Genomic DNA, 24,367 nt, shown 5'->3' with positions numbered 1-24,367 from the left:
TCAGGGGGTTGTCTGTTTATCCATCAAAACAGCAAGAGAGTTACAGGCGGTCCACAGCCTTGTGCATTTTTCCTTTCTCTGATTGTTCTGATTTTCTGCTTTAGATAGTCATTTAATTATTACAGTGAATTTTGCTTCCATTTATGATCACGAATTTAGTGTTCTCTTTTGGTAGGAGACAGAATAATCGGAAATGGCTGAGTATGGAAGAGAGGGTGTGAATGTTTTATATTGAGGACCGGCTTTGTTATTCTACATATTTAAAGAAATTGCAGCATTATTTTCTAATTACTATAATTTCAACATTCCTTAACCAGATATATTGTTAACCTCTCGTAGAAGAGAAGACCATATGGCCATATATGTACATCTTGCTATCTTCTCTTCCTGCTCCACAAATTTGAAATGTATGTGTACTATAACTTCAATGTAGATAATACTTGCCACAAAGGAAGAAAAGAAAAGCAAGGGACTAATATGTCTAGCTTGTAAACATGTCTTATCTTCACAGGAGTCTTCTAGGGCTAGAAAGCCATCGTTTTCTAGCAATTGAAAATTAGATAACTAGGAAGTCCCAGGGATTCATCCCATTTCATTTCTCCCAGCCATCTCCCACTTTAATATCTCTTAAGACAGGGACAGAAGTTGAGTTCAGCTGAAGACACTTACTGTCCATAAATGTCTTTTACATACAAAATATTCCTTAGGATGCTAAACTTTTTTCTGTCCTCCAAAAAAGCATAACATGCCCCGTGATTAAAAGCTGTTAATGCTGCAAGTATACTTGTTACTAACCTTCCTTTCTCCTGAATGATATTCCAAGAATAAAGAATATACAGACTGAAGAAATTTCATGTTTGCCATGTTGGCCCATGATACAAGTGCCATGGACACCTCCCACTGAGGAGCTGATGATGAAGAGAAAGATATACTTCCCATGGGTACCACTCATTGACAGGTTATAGCAGAACAATGATCCCAGTAAAGCTGTCTGGAGAACTCCCTGAAATGAGTTCTTAGTGTCTCCTACTGAATTCTCTAACCTAGTCTGTCTCTAAGCTTATATTTTTGATTTCATATCATTTTCTCATGTACATCTGGGGCATTGTAGAAAATTTAGGTCATTTTGCTTTAGTAACATGCTAGTCATGGCAACATTAAATATATCTTTGCTGGTTACCTTTTAAGAACTTCCTGTTTTAATATATACAAAAGAGTGTCAGCAAGTTAATTTGGACGCAGCTCATTTTACTGAAATAATAAACTATAAGTGCTTATAGATAAAAGCTATGCAAACTGATTATTCAGTTGCAGTTTGATGTAGGGTTTGCTCTGCTTATCGAAACAAATAGGCTAAAGATGTGGGAAAGAATGTTGCTTCCAAAACACTTGTCTTCCTGTTGCAGTGTTGTTTTGACATCTTGACTGTTTCAGTGAGTTATTCAATTCTTCATTCACTTGATAAATATTTACTGAAATCCACTAGGCACATTTCTACCTGGGACAAAGCACTGAAAGACAAACAAATCGTCCCTGTGTTTTGATAGTCATAGTCTGTGAAGAGAGAAGCAAATTAAGCAAATAAAGAAATAAGACAGTCCAAAGAGTTCTTTATGAAATCAAGCATTATAACTACATAATGGATTATGAGGAGATGTGGCTTTAGAACCCACTAAGACTCTTCTGAGGCTATGACCTTGGAGGGATGATCACAGTCATCTATAAGATGGAACACAGGGCCCCCAGTGAAGATGCTAGAGAAAGCACCCAAGGAGCTGAAGGGGTCTGCAACCCTATAGGTGGAACAACAATATGAATTAACCAGTACCCCAAGAGCTTGTGTCTCTAGCTGCATATGTAGCAGAAGATGGCCTAGTCGGCCATCACTGGGAAGAGAGGCCCCTTAGTATTGAAAACTTTATATGCCCCAGTACAGGGGAATGCCAGGGCCAAGAAGCAGGAGTGGGTGGGTAGGGGAGCAGGGCAGGGGCAGGTATAGGGAACTTTTGGGATAGCATTTGAAATTTGAAATGTATATAAAGAAAATATCTAATAAAATTGTTTTTTAAAAATATCTTTAAAAAATTATAATAAGAGAGAGTAAGCTAAATGCCACAGAATGCTGAAATAAAACATTCCAATGAGGGAGAAACAAGAAGACAAAAGCAGCGGGGCAGTAGTGGTGCATGTCTTTAATCCCAGCACTTGGGAGACAGAGGCAGGCAAATTTCTGAGTTTGAGGCTAGCCTGGTCTACAGAGTGAGTTCCAGGACAGCCAGGGCTACACAGAGAAACCCTGTCTTTGAAAACAAAACAAAAAACAAAGAAGAAGAAGAAGAAGAAGAAGAAGAAGAAGAAGAAGAAGAAGAAGAAGAAGAAGAAGAAGAAGAAGAAGAAGAAGAAGAAGAAGCAGAAGAAGAAGAAGAAGACAAAAGCAGGGGTAGATTGGAGCAAGGTATAGGTTGGGAGGAAGTGGGGTGAGAGGGAGGGACTGGGAAGAGAAGTGGGAGAAGAAGCTCCTATCTGGATGTAAAGTGAATAAATAAGTCTATTTAAAAAAAGAAGAGGAAAACAGAGTGGGGTTTGAGCTTCCTGCTGACAAGAGGTAGGAAGGGAGGGTGATGAGTGTTGATGGAAGAATGGTAAGAGGCAAATTTGGAGACTCAGGCAGAAGATTAATAATAGGCATTGTGCTCAATAGGGAGACTTTGGACCATACTAATTGTTAGTATAGTATAATATAGTATAGTATAGTATAGTATAGTATAGTATAGTATAGTATAGTATAGTAGTATAGTACACTAGCATAGTGTTTGTAGTAGAGTGTATGTTTGGGGTAATGGAGTAACATGATCTATTTAAATCTTTCAACATTAATACTGCTGCTCTTTGGAAAATATCCTTTACAAATATCATAGAAAGTTGGAACAAACTCAGCTGAGGGACTTGCAGCATATCCAGGTAAAACATGGGGACTTTTGAAAGACTCTGATGGTTTTTTAAGGAAGGAGCAGGGTTGAGGTTTAAGAAACATTGTAAAGTAGAGGCTTTGAAGGTTGTTTTCAATGAGTTGGCTAGCTTATTCCACAGTTGCAAGCCATCCTCATATCATAGTGTTATAAACAGCAACAGCTTATTTGTTGTTTATATTATTTGTTTGTCTTGAGTCATCAGAGGACAATGGATTCATCAGGAACCCAGGCTGACAGAAATTTCATCTCATCATAGGAAATGCATAAACCTAGTAATACCTTATATGACTTTTTTCATATTAATTTTACCAAATGAAAGGCACCCTGTTACTAAGTTCCAAGAAATAAGAAAACTAATTTCTTAGATAATAGAGAAAGCTGAATGTCAGCCAAAGCCATAATATCTATTATAAAGGTGAATCCAATATGGTGTCTAATGTGGAACTGGACATGTGTAGAGAATCAAGAATGAGAACTAAATATTTGGCTGATACCCCCAGGTAAACTTTTTATGTATTTCCTGCAATGGAGAGAAATGTTACGAGGCATAGTTATATGAAAGTATATAGAAAATAAGAGTGACATTGCAGATAATCAAATATGATCTCATTTCTGATATCTAATCAATTCTTCAATATAAAAGTCTGTTATTCGTGCCTGCAGCTCAATATATCAAGAGAGACAAGGTAAAACAGCAATCTTATCTTAGTGTGAGGTAAGTTGAACGAAGTGCTCACACATCTTACATAGAGGAGAAATGCCACTGAAATGAACCATAGCATATAAAAAGGAAGTCTTAGCAGTTCAGGGCCAGGCCTTGAGGCGTTTTGGTCGGTGACTATAATTCCAGACTATACACACAATGAGAAGCATGAGAGTCTTTATGGCCCTTCTCACTCAGATATTTCCCACTGTTACTTCATGATCACAATGCCATCATCATCATCATCATCATTGTTCACCAAATTTGGTTCTAACATGTGGCCCCATTGCAATCCATCTTTCAAATCACAAGTCAGTCAGCTTTGCATGAGGAAAGGCCAGTCTTGAGCTGGGCAGAAAAGGATACACACACTGGGACTCTTGGTTGATCAAATCCCCTTAAAGTTTCCTGAAAGAAAAAAGGGGGGAGGGTAATAATATGATGTGGTTCTCCCATTAATCGTCATGCTTCCCTGAAGAGATGACTTAGAAAACAAAAAGAGTTTTTTTACTGCTAAAAGTTGTGTTATTACTATGAGGAGTTAAGTGAGAAGAGTTCTCTCATGACGCAGAGCACAATAAAAATACAAAGAAATGGAAACCATGATTGAAGCATTAACGTACAGCGTAAGAAGACAAGAGGTCACAGCAGAGACTGGTATGGGTACAAGCTATACATGGGTGTCTTCAGCTAAAATAAATTTAAAATTTGCTAATTTCAGAAAACTTAAGGGAAAGGCTATGAATTGGCTATTGAAAGTTGACATCAGCTAGAGTGATATAGTTTCTGTAAGTACTCCATTTTTCTCAAGGAGTTATTCTATTACACAGATAGGAAAGTAAAATAAATGGGTGTTATGGAAATGGTGCAGTGGTAATGTGGCCCACACTTCTAACTTGAGGTGTCTGCTGTGGGGTATCATATACAGCTTCACGCATTCCTCATTTTTCATGCAACTAAAAATACCATTTCATGTGAAATCATGATTTTTCCACTCCAAGGCTCTGAGACACCCCCATTCATATCTGGAAGTTAGCCTAAAAATGTTTTTACAGTGCCTGCTCCATTGTTGGACACCAGGGACTCATATGGCATTTGGTTATTGATCTCTAGAGCAGCATACCTAGTTGTAATTTTTCCATAGAAAGCAGAACAGGATGTCTTTTCCTCTAAAAGCTGCAAAGGGCCTGATGTTATGAGAATTTTTCCAATTTATCAGGGTCACATTCAATATTTCGAATTCCCTAAGGGAGCATGCATTTTATAGCATGCAGAGGACTTGTTAACTCCTCAAGAAAGTCTTCCTAGGAGATAAGGCATAAACTGTATAGTCTGAGATAGACCACTAGCTTTGCCAAGGAGCTCATATATGGACATCTTGGAGTTCTAATCAGGTCTCAATTGCACAGTGGAGAGGGAAACTGAACCTCCATCAACTATAAAGCAACAGAGAGGCAAATGCTTAGCAGTCTAGAAAGCTCTTGTTAGAGCCATGGTCTTGTGCAATCTTCTGGCTAGGAAGCCGTGCTTCACCTGAGGCCAACCATATGTTCATCTATGCAGAATGTGGGATATGGAACCTTTCTTTAACTACCCCATGGAGATTTCTTTTGATGTTTTTCCTCATAATGCTACCTCCCCCCCTGCAAACCAAGACCCTATTCTGGATTGAAGGAGTCACTGAAGGAATCCTTTGCTTTACTTAGTGGGTACCTAGCTGAAGCTGAAGCTGAATGACACAGAAGACACTCCACTCTGTCTTTTCAAACTCAAAGTTGGTTTTCCTCTGTGCTGGAGGAAGGTAGAAGCTTTGTTGCATCACGTACACATTTTGGAGGCTCTACCAGACAAGTATTTTTAACTATGTATCTTACACAAACAGATTGTTATTGAAAATGTTAAGTACCATCTCTATGTCATTTCAATTGTTTACTCTGTGCCTTGTGAGAGAAGTGCAACACCTGTGATTTTCCTCTTTGTCACTTTAAGTAGCATACTTACAGATGCGGCTCGATGAGCTATGATACTCTATAGAGGCAGAGTATCAGCCTGGGGCATATCTGGCTCTAGGTCTCATTTTCTATCTAAAGTCTTAGACCTTATCTGATGTTAGCTATATTGTGGGGTCTCCCAGTGGGAGCTAGAGGCAAAAACTGGTTATGATTTTATTATCAGTGTCCGCTAGAAATAAAGATATTAGTTATTAGTCTCTCTCTCTCTCTCTCTCTCTCTGTGTGTGTGTGTGTGTTGTGTGTGTGTGATAAGCAAGTGTAAGGAGTATGTAAGCCAGAGGGGAACATCAGGTGTCCTCTTCAGTCACTGTCTACCTGGGATTTGCTGGGTATGCTGGCTGGTCAGCAAGCACTAGTAACTCTCCTACTTCTGTCCCAGTCATGGCTGGCACTGGAGTTATGGGCATGTGCAGCAATACCTGCTTTAATATTTGACTAGTGAGATTCCAAATCTAGGTTCTCATGATTATACAGTAAAGGCAAACTCACTAAGTCATCTCCCAGCCCCAAGATATTGGTTCTTATTACATGGAAATAGTGGGCTCTGCCACTTCCCTGTGCCATCATTCAAATACTAAACCAGGGCTTATTGAAGAGTTGAATAGGTTTCTCCACCTTCAGAAACAGAATTAGAAGTTGACTGAAGAAATTTCCCATCATTCCCCTGAACACTGCCACTACACATGCAATTCTCATGCTAATTTGAAAAGGCAAAGGACACAGTTTCCTCACTACAGATCACCAAGGAATGGTGACACTTTAGCTTCTGTTGCCAAGGTTATTTTTTCCCCTTCTTGGCAGAGGTCTTTGAACATATGCAGTGTTAAAAATTGTCACTTTTGTTTTGGAATCACATGGGGAGGGGCAGGAGGGAAGGAAAGGAAGAGTGTAAGAACTGCCTTATGTTACTCACATGAAATGCCTTAGGATCATTGTGGTTCTTAAAGGTGGGGTTTAAATGAAATGTGAAATGATGCTTAAATTGATGATTGAAAATTATATCTCTCATTCTATGCACCCAGCCCCTAGAGATGGTTGTTTACGAGAAACATGGTGTGCTTTCCTTCAGCTCTCTGTAACATGGCATATGGCCAGTAGACAGAGGCCTCGAAGGAGCATGTGACATCCTCAGAATTCCCTTTTGGCAATGACTTCATTTTAGTATCAGTGCCAGCCATAGTTTTGAGGGGTATCTAAGGTTAGAATCAGTGTTTGGAACACTAAGTCCCATCTTCATATCCTGTGCAAGAATGGAGTAATGCTAATAAGAATCAGCAACCTCATATGCACCTCTAAAATAGTATCTTTGGACTTGTTCAAGAGGATATGTAGGTGGAAGCCATGATGCTCATCAGCTGTGACATAACTGAAGAAATTGATTCACAGGCTTTCAGACATGCTACGCTGCGTTTACTCGAGAATAACTCTGATGATTTGTGCATTATAGGATTCCCCATTCTTCCCTCCTTCCCTCTTTTCCTCCTTTCATTTCTTCTTTCTTTTCTATCTCACAAAATGTTTCCTACTCTTAAAATATCTTTGCTGAAATTGTGAGAAGTACTAGATTGCTTGTCAGAGGCCAGTCCTTTTGTCTTATGATTCTTAATCCCACTTTTAGAGGTAAAGCCAAGCCTTAAGGAATCTTCTATCTCTTGGCAAGATGTTCCAAAATTTGGTGCTAACATATCTTGTTCTGTGCAAGAGCTAACCAAATAGATGGTATGCCCTCCCTCACACTACCTCACCATCTGTGCAATGGGTACACTAGTCTTTAGGTTGGTTTTGTACTCCATAATTATTTGTTCCTGAAGACCCATATGTCTTAGGATGATGTAATTTAGCAAGCCCACTGCCAGTTAGCCATCATGCTTCCAGGTATGTCAATCAAAAACTCTGAGACATGGAGGTAAGGCTATCCACATGCTCTGTCCCACTCTTCTTACTTCATGAGGAAAAGCTTCTTCAGCCTCATTGTTAGTTTTCTCTCAAGAGGAGAGGAAAGACCTGTATTGGGTGGCAAGACCCAAAAGTATTGTATTCATATAACCCATTATCAGCCTTTGTTAAAGTCCACCCTTATGCATGATGTACATGCATCCTCCCCTCTTGGCCCACTTTAACAGAGAGTGATCAGTCCATCATATCTGCACAAGGAGGGGCTTTGGGCATTACAGAGAGGACCTAAAAGTATTATGTTCAAGAGGTGGGGATGTGTTTCAGTAGACAAGTGAGATTTCTGTAAAACAGGGTTCTAGAAAGAGTTCTAAGACATGTAAAATAGGAATATTTTAGAAAGGTGTTTTAAAACAAGGGTAACCAATGTATCCTATAACTTGTGCTATCTTGCTGGTTAATTGTTCTTGTTCTTGTTCTTGTTGTTCTTGTTCTTGTTCTTGTTCTTGTTCTTGTTGTTCTTGTTCTTGTTCTTGTTCTTGTTCTTGTTCTTGTTCTTGTTCTTGTTCTTGTTCTTGTTCTTCTTGTCCTTCTTGTCCTTCTTGTTACTGTTCCTCTTGTTCTTGTTCTTCTTGTTCTTGTTCTTCTTGTTTTTTTCTCATTCTCGTTTTCGTTCTCCTCCTCCTCCTCCTCCTTCCCCTCCTCTTCTCCCTCCTCCTCCTCTTCTCCCTCCTCCTCCTCTTCTCCCTCCTCCTCATCCTCCTCCTCCTCCTCCTCCTTTTGTTAATTTGATATGTGCTACTGTCATCTGGAAAGAAGGAACCACAGTTGAAAAATAGGCCTCTTTAACTCTGGCATGTAATCCAGTCTATGGGGCCTTTTCTTAAGTATTGATTTCCCAAGGACTCTTCTTCTTCTGCCTATGGTGTATGGTGCCATCTCTGAACAGGTGTTCCTAGGTTGTATAAGAAAGCAACTGAACCAGCTATGGGGAGCAAGCCAGTAAGTAGTACTCCATAGTTTCTGGCTGGATTACTGTTTCTGGCTCTCACCCTCAGTGATGGATAGCTAGTCTCTTTATACACTGTTATACACTTGTAAAAAGCCAAGGTAAAAGAAATTCCTATTTCATACCACAGTATGAACCTGCTTTCATGAGCATTGGTAATTTTCTAGCATTGCTCAGACAGCTGGACTTGGGCATAGAACTCCAAACAGGTTACTTAGAATCTCTCCCTCAAATTTTTCTGCTGCATGAAGTTGGAAAAGGAAGATGTTAGGGAAGCTTAGAGGTGCAGGGCATAAGAGGCACCAGCTGCCATGCTCCCTGCTACTTGGCAGGTGCCCTGCTTTGGGAAGATCATTTGCTGAAAATGTCACAGATTGTTGGACAGCTGGCAGAATCCTGGAGTCCATTCTGTTGGCTTGTATAAAATAATCAAAATTAGGGTAAAATAAAGTATATCATAGCAAAAGTGAAGGGTCAGCCATATTTTAGTTTTAACAACTCAAGATTACATTCTTAGAGCACAGAATTCAGAATAGATTGATTGAAGAAGGATGAGAATCATTTGGAGGATCTTTTAAAGCACATATTTTAAATTGTTTATTTAACCTCCATTAAAGCACTCTTGCTTCAACACCATGGAATTTCTATGATAATTTATGCACATTAATGAGAGAACCCCATGGGACTCATTGTACTATTCTCCTATACAATAATCCATTGATAACATCTGTATCTTCTCGCCCTCTCTTTCCCATATAACCTTCCTCTTCACTTCCTTCACTGTCTTTAAAAAGGTTTTATTAGTTATTTGACAGATTCATACAATGTATTTTGATCACTGATTTTGACAGCCCTCTTCCAGATTCATGTAGCCATTGATATTGAGAGAATAACCTATATCCTTCAAGTGTTTACATCAGAAAAAAATACTTGATTATCATTGTCCTAGACAGAGAAATGAATAGGAATGCTTTAAAAAATCCCATCATATATATATTTTTTTTTTCTCTTGTAGTCATTCACTGTCTCTAGCTCCTCTGCAATTGGGCCCAAACCCTGGGAAAAAGAGGCTACTGCATTTTAATGCTCCAAGATAGGAAATTGGTTCTCTAAAGTGGTGTACGTAGAATACATATATATATATATATGTATATATATGTGTGTGTGTGTATGTATATATATATAATATAACTATATAACGTAAGACATATATATGTGTTTTATATATATATGTGTGTGTGTTAGTTTCTGATGACTATGTCTTCTTCCTTCATGGCTATAACCTCAAGATGTAAAAGATGATGTAGTGCAAACCAATACTAAACAGAGGCCTAGAAGGATCATGACATATGAAACAGGACTTTCTTCAATTAGATTTTAAAGTACAGATATTAAAATCAAAGCAAGAAGCTCAAATGACATGTCTGGGATGTTCCCAGGCTGGGACTACAATGTTAGAAATTCTTTGCAAAATTTGCTTTCTAAGACTACAAGATTATGGGACAGATTATAAATACAGGATCACATGCATGCGGCTATCAATATCAAGGATATGCAACTGCCTTTTGTTTTAAAAATGATTTTATTAGTACTTTGAGAGTTTCACACAATACATTTTGATCAAATTCACCCCTCAATTATTTCTTTCTTCATTCCCTACATACCCAACTTTATTTATTTAAACAAACAGAAAAAAACTTCAAGAGCAATTGTGTCCAAGTATTGTTGCATGTATGACCTCTCACTGTAATATCATGAACTTCACAGAGGATGTACTTAGAGAAAACTTCATAGGGAAGGAATTATACACCCAGTTCCCCTCTCCATACTGGGGTTGGGTTTGGTTTGGGAGCCTACATGCTTTGTACATCTACTATGAGTGTCTTTGTATGGCTGTCCTGCTGTGTCCGGGGGACTTTCTCTTGTAGTCATTCACTGTCTCTGCCTCCTCTGCAATTGGGCCCAAGCCCTGGGAAAAAGAGGCTACTGCATTTTAATGCTCCAAGATAGGAAATTGGTTCTCTAAAGTGGTGTACGTAGAATAATTGTGATTTAGTCATACCCATCACTGGTTATTCATATTCCAAACAAGAGTTAAGTGTGTAGATTAGAATAAACTGGAAATTGAAAAGGAGGATTCTAATTGCATTATCTGATTCTCTTTAAAATGTCAGACAATCATCTACGTATTTCTGAACTCATAGTCTGTAAAATAAAGATGGTAGGACATGCCTTTCCAGTTCAATTAGTGCCGCTCATCTGTGTCTTCTGGAGCAGGCCCAATGATACAGCCATAGGTGTATGGCCTGTGTAATCATAGCACGATCTGACCAATGAATCTTTGATCTCTTGGCCTTTCCAAACATCTCAGGTGGCAAGAACCATCAAGCATCATTTGCACATGATGGCTCTGTATCTCAAAGATGGCCACTGACTCAAATAAGGCTGTGTCTTCAGAGTGAGCACCCACAACCTTGACCTATTTAGTGCATGGGGAGAGAATGCTATGTTGATTTTCTGTAATTGATCTGGATTACATGGCAGTTTGAAAATAGCTAACTTTTAAAGCTCCTCATGAAATTAAATGTGCTGATTTTTCAAATGATGTGATATTTTTATAAATAGATCATAAAGCTCCAAGAATGCAGTTGGTTCTATATTAGACACTGAGATAAAAGCTATGCTAGGAGGTCCTCGTGAAGGACACACTGTCTACCTTTCCTTAAAGCCAGAAGCATATACCTTCCCCACTTTTTAATCGGGTGGGAAAAAGGCCTCTTTCCCTTGCTATGGGTACTTTCTTGATTGAAAAGGAAAACTCCAAACTCATCATTGTTATCTAGCTCATCTCAGAGAAGAACAATAAAGAACTTTCCCATCAGTGTAGAATTAAATGGTTTACTCTTACTGTCAAGGGTCTAACTCAGGATTTTGCTTCAGAGAGACTCCACACTAAATCTTGTACTGTCTCAGCTTTCTTCTTTCTGGTCAGAGCAAAGTGTGGTTCCATGACAACTGACTTCATTTGCTTTCTATACTATGAAATTCAAATATGTCTGGCAAGGCACTTGCATCTTCAATTCCTTGGCTCAACATACTAGAACAAATTTTACCACAGTAAGGATCTGTAAATGTGGAATATTGCAGGTTGACATGGTGAGTCCAGGGACAGAAGGGCTTGCTCAGTAATATCTTCCCTGTCAGTCAGATTACATTGTCTTCCTTTTAATCCATGAACTCCTTAGATGCTGACATCAAACTCGTCAGTCTGTTTGTGAGGCAATCGTTCATTATCACTAAGCAGATATTAGGAGACAAGGGAGCTACAGTTTTGAAACCAAGATTTTAAAATCTGGTCAAAAAGAAGTGTTCACATCTGTGGTCACAGATTTGAGGACTCAGGAGGAGGAAGAGGGAGAAACTGAATAATTAGAATCTGAAAAAGGTTTTAAATGTGCATTTGCAGAGAGGGTGTCAGCTGGGTGGCATGTCAGCTACTGTGCACTGCAGCATCTGATGCCAAATGCTGGAGAGGCGCTGTGTGCAAATGCAGTCCCCACTGGACACACACTTACTAAAGAGACAGAGATAACTGGCTAACTTAAATTACATAGTTTATAGTTTGCTTTCAGTTCTACAGTAACCATGCCCATAAAAAACACACATAAATTCACCTTTCTGCTAGTCAATCCAAATTATCATGTGGTATTCCTTAGCTTAAGCATCCATGAGGTGCTAGTACATAGAGAAGTTATTTCTTTTACATTCTACTAATTGTTGGACAAAAACTTGATCTTTGAGGATTTTTTAAAGAGGCTTACAGAAGCCTGCAGCAGTGTCTCCTAAAGCTGAGGGGAACTGCGTTTACTATACTTATTGGGAGATACTGTGTCACTTTCCCAGATAGTTCTCTATGAAAGGATTTTAAAGAAAACATTAAATGGTCACTTTATGTGCTGACTTTGAACTCGATTATGGCATAGGAATAACTCAGGTGCTTTTATCTTGTAATACATATTGACTGTTTCTGGCTAGAAGAGTGTTCCTAGTGGCACCGCTTTTCCTGCCCTGTAACAGGTTAAGCACTAAAGTACTCTGCATTAATGTCCAGGGAGCTCAGCTCCTTAATGGTCACTGGCCTGAGAATGAGTAGATTCTGAGAGAGATACAGCCTCTGGACCTGTTTCTTCTTTGCAAAATAAGATGTAAGACACCTATGGGAAGCGATTATAAATCAAATAGGTGTCCACACCCAATGACTCCTGCATCAACATTTGTAGGGGAATAGCTTCTTGTATTTAAAAAAAAATGTCTAGTTCCTAGTTAAGAGGGATTAAATCATTTAATTTCAAGAATTTTTCCGGTGGAATATATGAGGGTGAAAGATTCCTATTCATTCTCCTCAGTGTGGGAATTGTGAAAGAACATCTTCCTCTGAAGAAGCAAATGATAAGCCTTAGAGCCTGAAAGCAGATTCCTGGGACTAAGTAAGGTTCCACCTGTATAGCAGAAGGTCTGGTACCTTTTCTATACTAATGAGTGCTTGCTTCTTCAGCCCCACAATGCATTGGTATGCATTGGCACGAGAGTATGTCAGATATCTACGAATAATCTCAGCTCAGATTAAATATCCATGAGAGTTGCTAAAATATTTTCTGTCACACTCCATAAATGTATTAGAGGCCTCTTCACCTCTTCCGTAAAGCACTTTCGTACATTTTTAATATCCTGCTAATAAGCACCATCTCTGCATATGTTCTTAGATGTCTCTTTGCAAGAGCTGCATTCAATATCTTAGGAGAAGTTACCAGCATGTACAGTGGAATCAATATTTAAGTCATCACAGTAGGCAGCTTTTAAAATAAAGTCCATGAGTCTGTCTCTTGGATTTTTTTTTATGTTTATATTTTCCCCAAGAATATAGCACTCACTCAAATGCAGCAAGTTAATTCCCCCACCCTGGATGTGAAGGCACCTGTGGTGGCAAGATGGTTTTTTTCTTAGCTCAGCATTGTCCTACACTGGAGCTTGTTTATGTCACCCACCTGTAGATCAGTCCCTGGCAGTGAAGATATATGTCACATGAATCATTTCCAGAATCCCTTTGCCACTGGTTCAGTTACATTTCTTTAAGGTCTTTGACAAGGAAGCGCTGTGTTGAAACTTAGTGCAGAAAACACTAGCGATGGCAGGATATTCCGCTGTTCTGAGTTTTGCTCTGAAAACAATTAGAATTTGATGGGTGTGTGTTTGACAGTCCAAATTGAGCTACAAATGACCTGGGTGTGCCTCCGCTCAGCTCAGGGCCGCTTAGGAATGCATTAGGCCAAGTAATCATCTTATATGTTTTCCCCTTGGGTTCAGTGACATCGATGAAGTTCATTTATCTAAGGAGTTTTTCTCTCTGGAAATTTAAACTCAAGGGAAATGGGATCCACATGTTCTTGATTCATGCACCCACCCCCAACTCATCAAAATGTTTCTTCCTTTCTAAGTTATTAGATGTCTTCTGAGGATTTCAAATGGTATTTTTTGTAAATTCTTTTAAGCCTTTTTGTCTGGAGGCAGGAAATGGCCATTTGCCAGTGGTAAGTGAAGCCCCCAAATAGTCACGTTCTGGTAAGGAGGAATGGGAAAAGGGAAATGAATTCCCTATGCATTAAGTACAGTGCGTAAAAGGGTTCTTCATAGGGTGGGGATGATGTATCCTCCAACGTATCTACTTATTAAATATATTATTAAAGAAGTGTTGTGAGGCTGTTGCAGCAGGACCAAGATTTAAATAACTCTCCACTACATACCATTGTATTATACAGGAAACTCCTAGGTGCTGTTGGCTTAACAGTGGCTCAGAGTCTTTAAATTAAAACCATGTGAAACATAAAGTCTCTTCAATGTGCATACTAGTGTGTGTGTGTGTATACATGCATATGCATGTATGTACATGAGTGAGAGAAAAAACTGATCCAAGCTCGATGTTGCATAATTTTCATGTTTCTCTATATTAACACAACATACTGAATAGCATGGCCTCATGCTCCACTGAAAGTATAGTACAGTTTTACTCAACTTACAAAAGGCAAGGACAATCATTCTGAAAGCAAAGTAATTGGAACTTGATATTTTATGAATGAAAAAGCATATTTAAAAACAAGCGATAGATATTGAGGTACCGATTTTTTTTTCTTTTCTCAACACCTCACTTTGGTTGTCTCATTTACTTGAGACAAAGCCTCTATGTGATAAACACTGTAATTCTTCTAACAAACAAGGACACTGAGACATAAAAGAAACAAGCAAAATAACAAAGTCATAGCAAAGAAATGATAGCTCAGACTTTAACTCAGAAATCCTGGCTTATATGAGACTCACAATCTCTACTTCAACAGTAGTGAAATAGACGACTATTTTATAGGTCTTCATCAATGTACATAAAGCTCACCACTGTTATAGTCTGTCATCATGCCAAGGGGCCCCTCATGATATTCCATAACACACACACACACACACACATACAAACAAACACACACATACACACATACAAACACACATACACACATACACACACAAGCACACACATACACACAAACACACACACATACATACACACAAACACAAACACACACATACATACACAAACACACACACACACACACACACACACACACACACACACACACACTAGCTCCTTTCCTGATTGCAAAATGCTTGGTCTATGGCTTGTTCAACTCTTGTTCTCTTGTAAACAGTGCACTGTCTAAGACACTTAGGGCAAGTTGGATAGAGACGTTAGCAAATAAAAACCTTCTATTGACAAATCTGCAGGTTTCACACTATATTATGTCATGATGGAACTAAGATCAAAACTGAACAGCTATCAGAGCCCCAGAATTGTAGATCCAGAGATACTGACATTAATCCATTCATTAGTCACATCTGATACAATGTAAATACACCTGGATAATTTCTAAATCTCCCTGGAAGCAATAGGCTCTAATATTACCCTTTATTCTTCATTACTCAGCCCTTCCACACTTTAGAAAACATGCTACTCATGATGATACTTACAGTTACTTTTAATAAAATATTATATTTTTGTCACCTTTTCCTTCATTCCTTCATAAAGTCTTTAATAAACTAAGTTAACAAGTGTCACCACCACATCTTGCAGTTGTGAGTTTGTATTTACAAGTGTTTGTTACACCTGAAAAAAGGGACTGCCTATTCAATCCTTAGAAGGGCACTAATACAAATAATATCACCAAAGCTCAACTTGGCAAGCAAATGAAGTATTGGGCTTACTTACTGGAGAGGATGTGACTGCAAACCAGCTCAATTATTTTGAAGCGCCACCACATTGTAGATGATAATTTTGTGGGAGCTGTTTAATGGAGTATATTTTTCAGTCAATCTCTCCCTTTCTGTACATTCTAGAATTTCTGAAGACTACCTGCAGCTAGGAATGGTAGGAGGAAGTAGCAGCTACAATCCTAGCTGAAGAGTCTATGATCCTCCTCTCTTTTCTCCTACCAAGGGTTGTCTGTCGTTCTACTCTCATGACATAGAGTGCATAGAGTAGTATAGTTCTACTCTCATGCACTGGCTGGCTTGCTCATAGTTTCATTGCTATCAAGCAAAGATAAAGTCTACTCCTAAATGGCAGTAAAAAGTGTGTTATTCCTGGAGGAGTAAAGAACCATACTACAACCACCTGATACGTAGAAGATTTGGCAGTGCTTTATGGATGTGAGAATTGGTGTTTTGCACTGTTTTGGCAGTGTTTGGAATATACCCTGAATGAAGTAGCACATTGATCTCATACAGACATTTTGGGGGTAGTTACTTAGCAGCAGGTAGTTTAGAAAAGGAGCGGATGCATAATTACATTTCTGCAATTAACTTAATTAGGAGAAAGGGCCTTGACCATGATTGGGCCTTGAAGTGGGAAATCATAAAAAGGCAATGATTCTTTATATCAAAGACCACATGAATCAAAGGCAGTCTTAACCAGAAGATGATCTGCCCTTTCAAACCTGGAGAAGAGCCTCATTTAAATGATTCCTTTAACTGAGAGGAAAAGACTCAGCCATCATGACAGGATGATGGCAGGAGGGGCAGAGAATAAAACCTTCAGAGAAATCCACGGAACAAAGAGGATATCTGGCCTTTGTTAGTTTGCAGGGTCTGCCTGGAAATTTCATATCACACAATTACTCAGGGATAGTCTACTTGACATGGAACATGAAAGAGCGAGGTACCACAAAGTAACTGTTAACTGAATATCATTGCAGCAATTAGGCCATAGTATAGTAGGTCTTAACTCTGCCCCAGAGGAGGAGAGGGGAAGAGACAGACAGACAGACACATTCAGAGAGACAGGAAGACTGAGAGATGTAGTCAGATGGAGGTGGTGAGAGATAGGCAGACATACTGCATTGGTTTATGGTATGATTTTTGGCCTATGGGATCTGGTCTCTCAGAATGATCAATATTCTAAGGGGACTAAAGACACAAGATAGATTCTGATCTATACCAGGAATACTTCATAGTGAGTCAAGCCATAACCACTATTCCTATTTCAGCCCTTTGTGAAGAGCTCTAATTCCATGACTCCTGAGATGAGATAGGATTCCAGTCCTTTCTTCCTCTACATAGATGTAGCGTGCTGTGCTAAAGCAGTCTTGAGGAGTGTTTTAGGAACAAACTATAAAATCGAAATTCTGGAAAGTTCAACCTATTGTGTCACCCTTTCCTTACCAGGCTTATAGTCTTATAGTGTGGGCATGTGGGTGTCTGGGTGTGTGGTATGTGCACATGTTCATGCATATGGGTAAATGTTCCTGTTAGTACACAAGTATGGAGACACAAATGGAAGCCATTTTTCACTCCTCCAGAGACACCCATGTTGTTTTAACAAACAGGGTCTCTTATTTGTCTTAGAGCTCATTGATTAGGCTAGGGTGGCTGGGATGTGAGGCCAGTTGTCTCTCTGCCTTGTAAGCACAAAGATTATAAGCACCACCCAGGTTTTTTCTTTCTTTCTTCCACTTTTTAAACAGTTTCTGGATCAAACTCAGCTCCTCATGTTTACATGCTGAGGTGGCTTCTGTTTTCACTCAAATGTTTATGCCATTCTAAAATCAAGGGGACCTTGGTCTTTAGGTAAAAATATTATATTTTTTTCAACCAATGTGTCTTTCATACTCGCCATTTTCCATTTCTTCTTCCCTTTCCTCTATCCCCACTATCTTCTATCTTTTCTTAATTTTATCTACCCAGAAATCTCATTCCATTTCCATTTCCTATATTATTATTAATGTTGTATATTTCTATATATAAATGTCTTTCAGAAAATGCTGATAACTTAGACTTCCAAAACAATTCTTTCCAGGACTGTCCAGTTTGTATTTATTTGTTTGTCAAGTGGTCTTTGAATGCCTACTTGTCTCAAGCATTGTGTGATGTTTATACAAAACGAGCTGATGAATAATCCTTGTCATAAGGAAATTTATGAGCATATTATGGGGGCAATACAGATAACTATCAGACAGCAATGCAGGGAGAGCTTTTCAGAGGATGCCTTCTGTGCTTGGGTAGAGCAGGTAGGGTTAGTTATTAGCAGAAGGAAGAGAGAAGGAAGACATTCAGTACTTCCTAATTTAAATAGAAGAGTAAAACAACATCTACAATTCCTTATTGGGCTTCCATTTCATGAAGAATGAACCAAATGTCTGCCCTACATCATGACTGCTTGACCCACACTGTATGGTCTTAGGAGACTCAGAGTCTGGGAACGTCACAGAAAATTTATCATCATTTTTAACAACCTCTAGTCTAAGATTTGTTCTCTCATCATGATGTTTGGCATGAAGCAGTGTCAGCAATTCCTGTGACTTTATCAGTAGCCTATATTATTATCACAGCTATTTTCTATTTGACATTTTTCACAAAAGCCTCAAATCATCACCTATGTTCATGGTGTCTTTGAAATGTAGTAGGTACAACAGTAGAGTTCATTTTAGTGTGACCCTATGAGACACATATATTTCCACAGTGTGTGTTGCTCCCTTGCACTTGTGGGAAAATGTTTCTTGTATCTTTTTTGTTTTGTAGTTTAGTGAGTTTAAGAACTCAGTTCTGAGACACTCAAGATCTACTGAACATCTGAGGGTTAATACTGCCCAGAGAAAGCTGCTCTGGCCCATTGCACAGCGTTTCTCACTTGCTCTTTGCCCTCTGGCCTCATTGGCTAACTTGGGTCCATCCAGCATCTTTGCCTTTTATTGCGTAAGACACCTGCTAAAAGCTGTGTGCTCATCTAGTTTCTAACAAGAAATTCTCACCCTCAATGGTATCTCTGTGACAAGATTATTTCCTAAATACCAACACAAACTACCTGCCCTCTATTTTCTATTAACCACTTCCTGATCTAGACCTCGAGTTACATTAATCTCTACTTTAATGAGTGTTTTTATTGTTTCTATGGCTGACTCCCTACCAGAATGGTGTCAATATCAAAGAAAGAACTAAAATGTCTGCTTCTTTCTTGTATCCCTGAAGCACTGGGCTATGCCTGAAAGGTAGAGGGTGTTAAATAAATGCTTTGTGAGTCAAATATGAGCCATGAGTAATTGCAGAGATAAAGAAGAGGGGAGTGAGAGATAGAATATGGGGAGGCAAAATAAACAGGAGAGACAAACAGTGAGACCTTGGGGATATTCAAAGAAAAACTTTGAAGGCCAAGCCTGTGGGCCTTCTTGCCAGCCATCAAGAGTAACACTGGCTCTGGATGCCCATCATCTTCGATAAAATGAGAATATGCACATTATAGGATTCATTGGCTAAACCTGCATTCTGCTAATAGAGATGGTGTTTAGCTATCTCCAGTTGCTACACATTTCTGCCAACTTCACCTAGTAAAGATGGTCAGAGACTCTGTATAATATGGATGTACAATCCCATCAAAAGTCTGGGAATTATTACAGATGCTAACAAATATTCTCCTCCTTGGTACCTACAATGGACCTAGATTCCTGTGAGAATTGTGGCATGCATTTTTTGAGATGTGCAAAAAGCATGTTTCATGAAATAAAAAAAAAATAGGTAATAGGTTCATTGCTGCCAGAATACGGTGTCTTGACACACAGTTTGAGATGCCTGAATCTGGCATTTAATAGCTGATATGATAGTGGCCAAATACTTCTCAGGGTCAAATTCATGTAGAGTTCCCGAAAAGGTGAGAAACGGCTGGGATCTGTAATGACAAAGCTGATGAGAGGATTGATGACACAGTGGTGGCAACAGGACAAGCTTCCAAAATAGCTTACGAGTGATTTATCCCTGTGACAGAAGAGGCGATTGACAATAGCAGAAGGCTAATTAAATACCAACCACTGGGAAAATACCACAATTTTTTCTTGCCTCTGTGCTGGGAATTTTAGTCTTTTAAGCAGAGGCTGGGTGGTTTTCTATAAGAGCTTCTTTTCAGACTTAAATTTTGTAGGCCCTCATTCCGTTTTTTTTTTAATCTTTCCCTCTCCCTAATGCTACCATGATTTGAAACTGAAAAGGAAAAGAACAAAGAAGAAATTGAGGGAGGGGTATGCCAGGTAAGAAAAGTATGAAGAGGGAGAGAGGACCTAAAAAATAATATGCCAGTAAGGTAGTATAGGGAAGTCTCAAGGATGGGCAGATGGCTTCACTGGTGATGTGCATATCATGTAGTCATAAGAGCTTACTGAATTCTATTCCCAGGACTCATATAAAAAGTTGTACACAGCATTGTGCCTATAATCCAAATGCTGGGAAGACAGGGACAGACAGGTCCTCAGGCTCTGCTGATCAACCGATTTGGTGATCTCTGTGTACAATAAGAGATTTTGTCCCAAAGATCAAGGTGGAAAGTGTTTGGGAACAACACCCAGTATGTTCCTCTAGTCTCCATATGCACCTGTAAATATATACATGACCACTGACACATACAGAGGTACACAAGAATAATCTGTACACAGACACACAAACACTCACCCCTCCACACACACACATGGTTTTCTATATGGATAATGACAACTTCTATGTATTAAGAACTTGTTGCAAGATTGGAATTTTACTAAATGTCTCAAATTTAATGAGTTAGCATTTGTCTTGTGTGTACCAACCATTGTGCTAAGTATGAATCATGAGGTAGGAATGTTTTCTGGTTTGTTTTTGCATTACGATGGTCATTTGACAGTTTTACACCTTTATTTGGTGTGTATAGTTAGTCTTTCCTCCCACCACTTTTCTCATCTCCCTCTCACAGTTACCAACCCTTCTCCCTTCCTAAGACTTTTCCAGACTTGTGGCTTTAGGGTTTGCTGTGCCACTCATTTATTTTAACCAAGACCAGCCATCTGTGATTAGAACTAAACACTAAATGAATGGTCAGGTCACCACCAGTGAGTACACAACCAGAGACACTGACTTCCTCTTTCAGTGAAAGGTATAGATCCCAAAAACCCTCCTCTATCCTTCTCTGGCTGTCTATGGGGCCATTCTTACATAAACACAGAGCAGTCATGTATAATTGTTGATGGTTAGCATTAGCAGGAGTTATGTCATTCCCAGACACTGACATCGTGTTGTCAGTTCTCCCTGCCTTCTAGCTTATAAACTCTCCACATCCTCTGTTCTGCGGTGTTGTCTGAGTCCTGGAAGAATGTTGGAAAGGTCTTGTCTAGAGCTGAAGAGCCAGCCTTTCCATAGTCTCAGCAGCCTGAACTTCTGTCCACCTCTGCAATCTTCACAGTTTACAGGAAAGAAAGCCTTCTCTGATTAAGTCCGAGAGAACAAGATAAGCTCTTCTTTGAATTATTTTGTGTCATTCTCACAAATGTGAGAATTTTCCTAAAACAATTTGTAAAGAAGCTTTTCATGTGAAAACTGTGTTTCAGAGTTATATTTTGCAAAAAGTTACAACAGTGTGAAGACTATAAGGCAACATACGAAAGGAAAGACAATGGAAGGAAAGCCTCTTATGCAGCCATGGGCTCTTCGGCACAGCTGTAGGAACAAGTGAATTTCCAAGTGACTTCTGATTGTGACATAGTCAAACCTAACTGGGAGAGATGAAGCCTGGTGTCTGTCTTCCTGGCTTCTCCTGGTTTGAAGAGGCGTTCTTGGAGGCACACGGTAAGGAAGAGGACTGTAGGAGAGAAATTGATCTTTGGACTAGCTCCGTAATCTGGACACCCATGACCAGAGTTCACCTACACTTGCTTTGGAGGCAAAGTTGAAGAGTCTGTTCTGGGGTGAACTTGAAAGGACCACTTCACTTGCAATGAATGGCAGAAAAAAATTAGAAAACTCGAACAGTAAACTTATTGGTGAATTTTGGTAGTACATGTTGCTTTAAACAGCTTATTAGGCAAGTGATCTATTTTGTCAGTCAATGTAGATTCTTGGTGTGGTAGTGAAGGTCTTATGAATAAATTCCAAATCCTTCATGGGCCTCAGAAAAAGAGACAGTTTTACAAATTTATGAAATGTTCATATTTGGTTTGGCCTAGAGTGCTTCTCTAATACACTGCAACCTGACATTTTAGAGTATGTATTACAGTATGGGGAAGGGGAACTTAGTAAAGTGCCAGCTCTGAGATCTGGGTGTTCATCCCCTTTTTATTCTCCTCTGGCTGATGACAGTAGTGAAGATGCCTAGCATGACCCTGGAAGCTGAGGCCCATTAATATACGTGTCATCCCTAAGATCTAAGTTGAGCTTCGAGCCTGCAGATGCCCCTGTTCTAACAAAGACCCAGAGCTGCCAAGGCAGATGGCCTGTGTTGAGGTGAGAAGAGTGCTGAGGGAGGAACTGAAAGGCCCCATGGCGCCTGAGGCTTTGAAAGTCTCTCTGTAGTAGTACTTGGAGTCATAGACACTTGCCAAAATTGGTCCTAAAATGACTAAATTCATGTCTTTGAAAGGGCATCTCAAGATTTAGATAGTCTCTGGTTGATTTTCTCCAATTCACTTTCTTTGACGTAGCCCCCCAAACCTCCAGTGTATCCACGGCATCCTCCCACTCCTCCCCCCACCAGCTTGGGTGATGGTGTTTGAAGACTTGCCATGGGCCAAACGTAGATCTCACTAGAGTCCTTCCTGCTGGAGGCTCAGTCTGCACTACTAGCCAGACTTCTCCTTTTTTTTTTTTTTCTCATCTGACACATTTAATGGCAGGTGGGTGTTGAAGCCACAGGGAGGGGACACAGGAACAAATATATAATTAGACATGTTTCCTGGCTGTGTGCTTCTCAGAGAGGCCTTTGGGTTTTCTCCTGGGTGACTTGTCCTAATTGTGTCACAGCTTCCCACAACAGAGAACAGGACTGCATTTGATCCGTGAACTTGAAGTCTGAGGTGAGGAACTGTGCATCTAGTAGAGCAATTATAACTATAATTAAGAGTGGGCTGCTTTTCCTTTCCATTTGCCTTCCCGTTTCTCCATGACCATGGCAGGGATTTTCATTAATAATAAAGACATTCTGGAGATGTAGAGTTAGGGACTGGTTGACTGTAGTTAATTGGCATATTATTGTATTCCTATAAATTTGGTCTGAGACTGCTGTGAGTAGATTTAAAGCTGCTAAGAAGAAATATAATATACATCCCCTTGTAAAGAAGTTGTTTTAAGCTTGCATTTTTTTTCTGTGTTAGTGACTATGAAGTTGGATAAGTGTTAACTTGAGCATTTTTATACTGAAAATACTGGTGTAATGGGCCTGAGAAGTTTCTAGTAGATATCTGAAAACTACCTCTGGAGCTAGGGGGCAGAAACTATAAAAAATGAAAATGACATTATGACACAAATCCACTTTCTGCCACCTCCTGGGTAGTCCACCCACTTCATTACACATTCATAAAACCCAAAGTTATTGATGATAAAACCCAGCATTATACATAATGAGGATATGTTAATTACAGCATTTTAAAGAAACAAACACAGCTCAAAATAAACAGCATCCTTATTTTACAAGCAGCAATAACAATTATTAAATGAGGCCATTTGCTGGAGCATTGTTTACACTGAATTTTAAGTGAAGGTTGAAGAATTCAAGCTGAGCCTTCTGCAGTTCTTCACTGTGGTTTCATTGGCCTAAGGTTTGGGGGACTGGTTCTTCTGAGGGAAACAGAATACCAAGATGGGCACAAAGGTATTTGGCAATTTGACCAAGATCTCTGAAAATTGATTTGCTTATCATTGAGGTATTTATGTATGGAGTGTATTACTTACAAGTTTACTGAACATATTCTGGGCAGGCTTAAGAGTTGGATTAAGGACACAGGATACCTGGATGCCCAGTATAAGTATAGAAGTCTCAGGTACCAACTCTGAGTTAAATGGCCATCAGAATGAATGCCTCCAAGTTGTTGTACCCCACATGTCCCTCTTCCATTTCTCTATCCTTAACATTGATTTAAAAATGCAGCCCTGCCACAATATCTGGTTCCTGTGAATGCTCAAAGAATTATTTTCTGCCACTGATCCTGTCTAAATTATAGACATCTTCTATGAAATATTTGAGGGGAGGTGCCTAGTCTTACTTCAGTTTGATGTGTTAAGGTTGGTTGATATACATGGGAGACCTGCACTTTTTGGAAGAGAAGTAGAGGAGGAATAGGTAAGAGTTGGTCACAGGGCAGGACAGAGAGGAGGACCTGGGAGGAGAGGAGGGAGAGAAAACTGCAGTTGGGGTGAAAAGAAAAAAAAAGTAAAGGAAGGAGGAAGGGAACATATTTGTAAA

The 24,367-nt window shown here is 39.3% G+C and overlaps 1 protein-coding gene across 9 annotated transcripts in view; it reads left to right on the top strand.

Annotated features, from left to right (window-relative positions):
* Macrod2 (mono-ADP ribosylhydrolase 2) overlaps window positions 1-24,367 on the top strand; it is a 2,026,591-nt gene that overhangs the window by 1,456,364 nt on the left and 545,860 nt on the right. The gene's annotated exons all lie outside the window — the stretch shown is intronic.

Source organism: Mus caroli, unplaced genomic scaffold (genome assembly GCF_978045245.1).
Source record: "Mus caroli unplaced genomic scaffold, Mus_caroli_1 scaffold_2, whole genome shotgun sequence".
NCBI lineage: Eukaryota > Metazoa > Chordata > Mammalia > Rodentia > Muridae > Mus > Mus caroli.
This window is presented reverse-complemented; position numbering and strand designations above follow the sequence as displayed.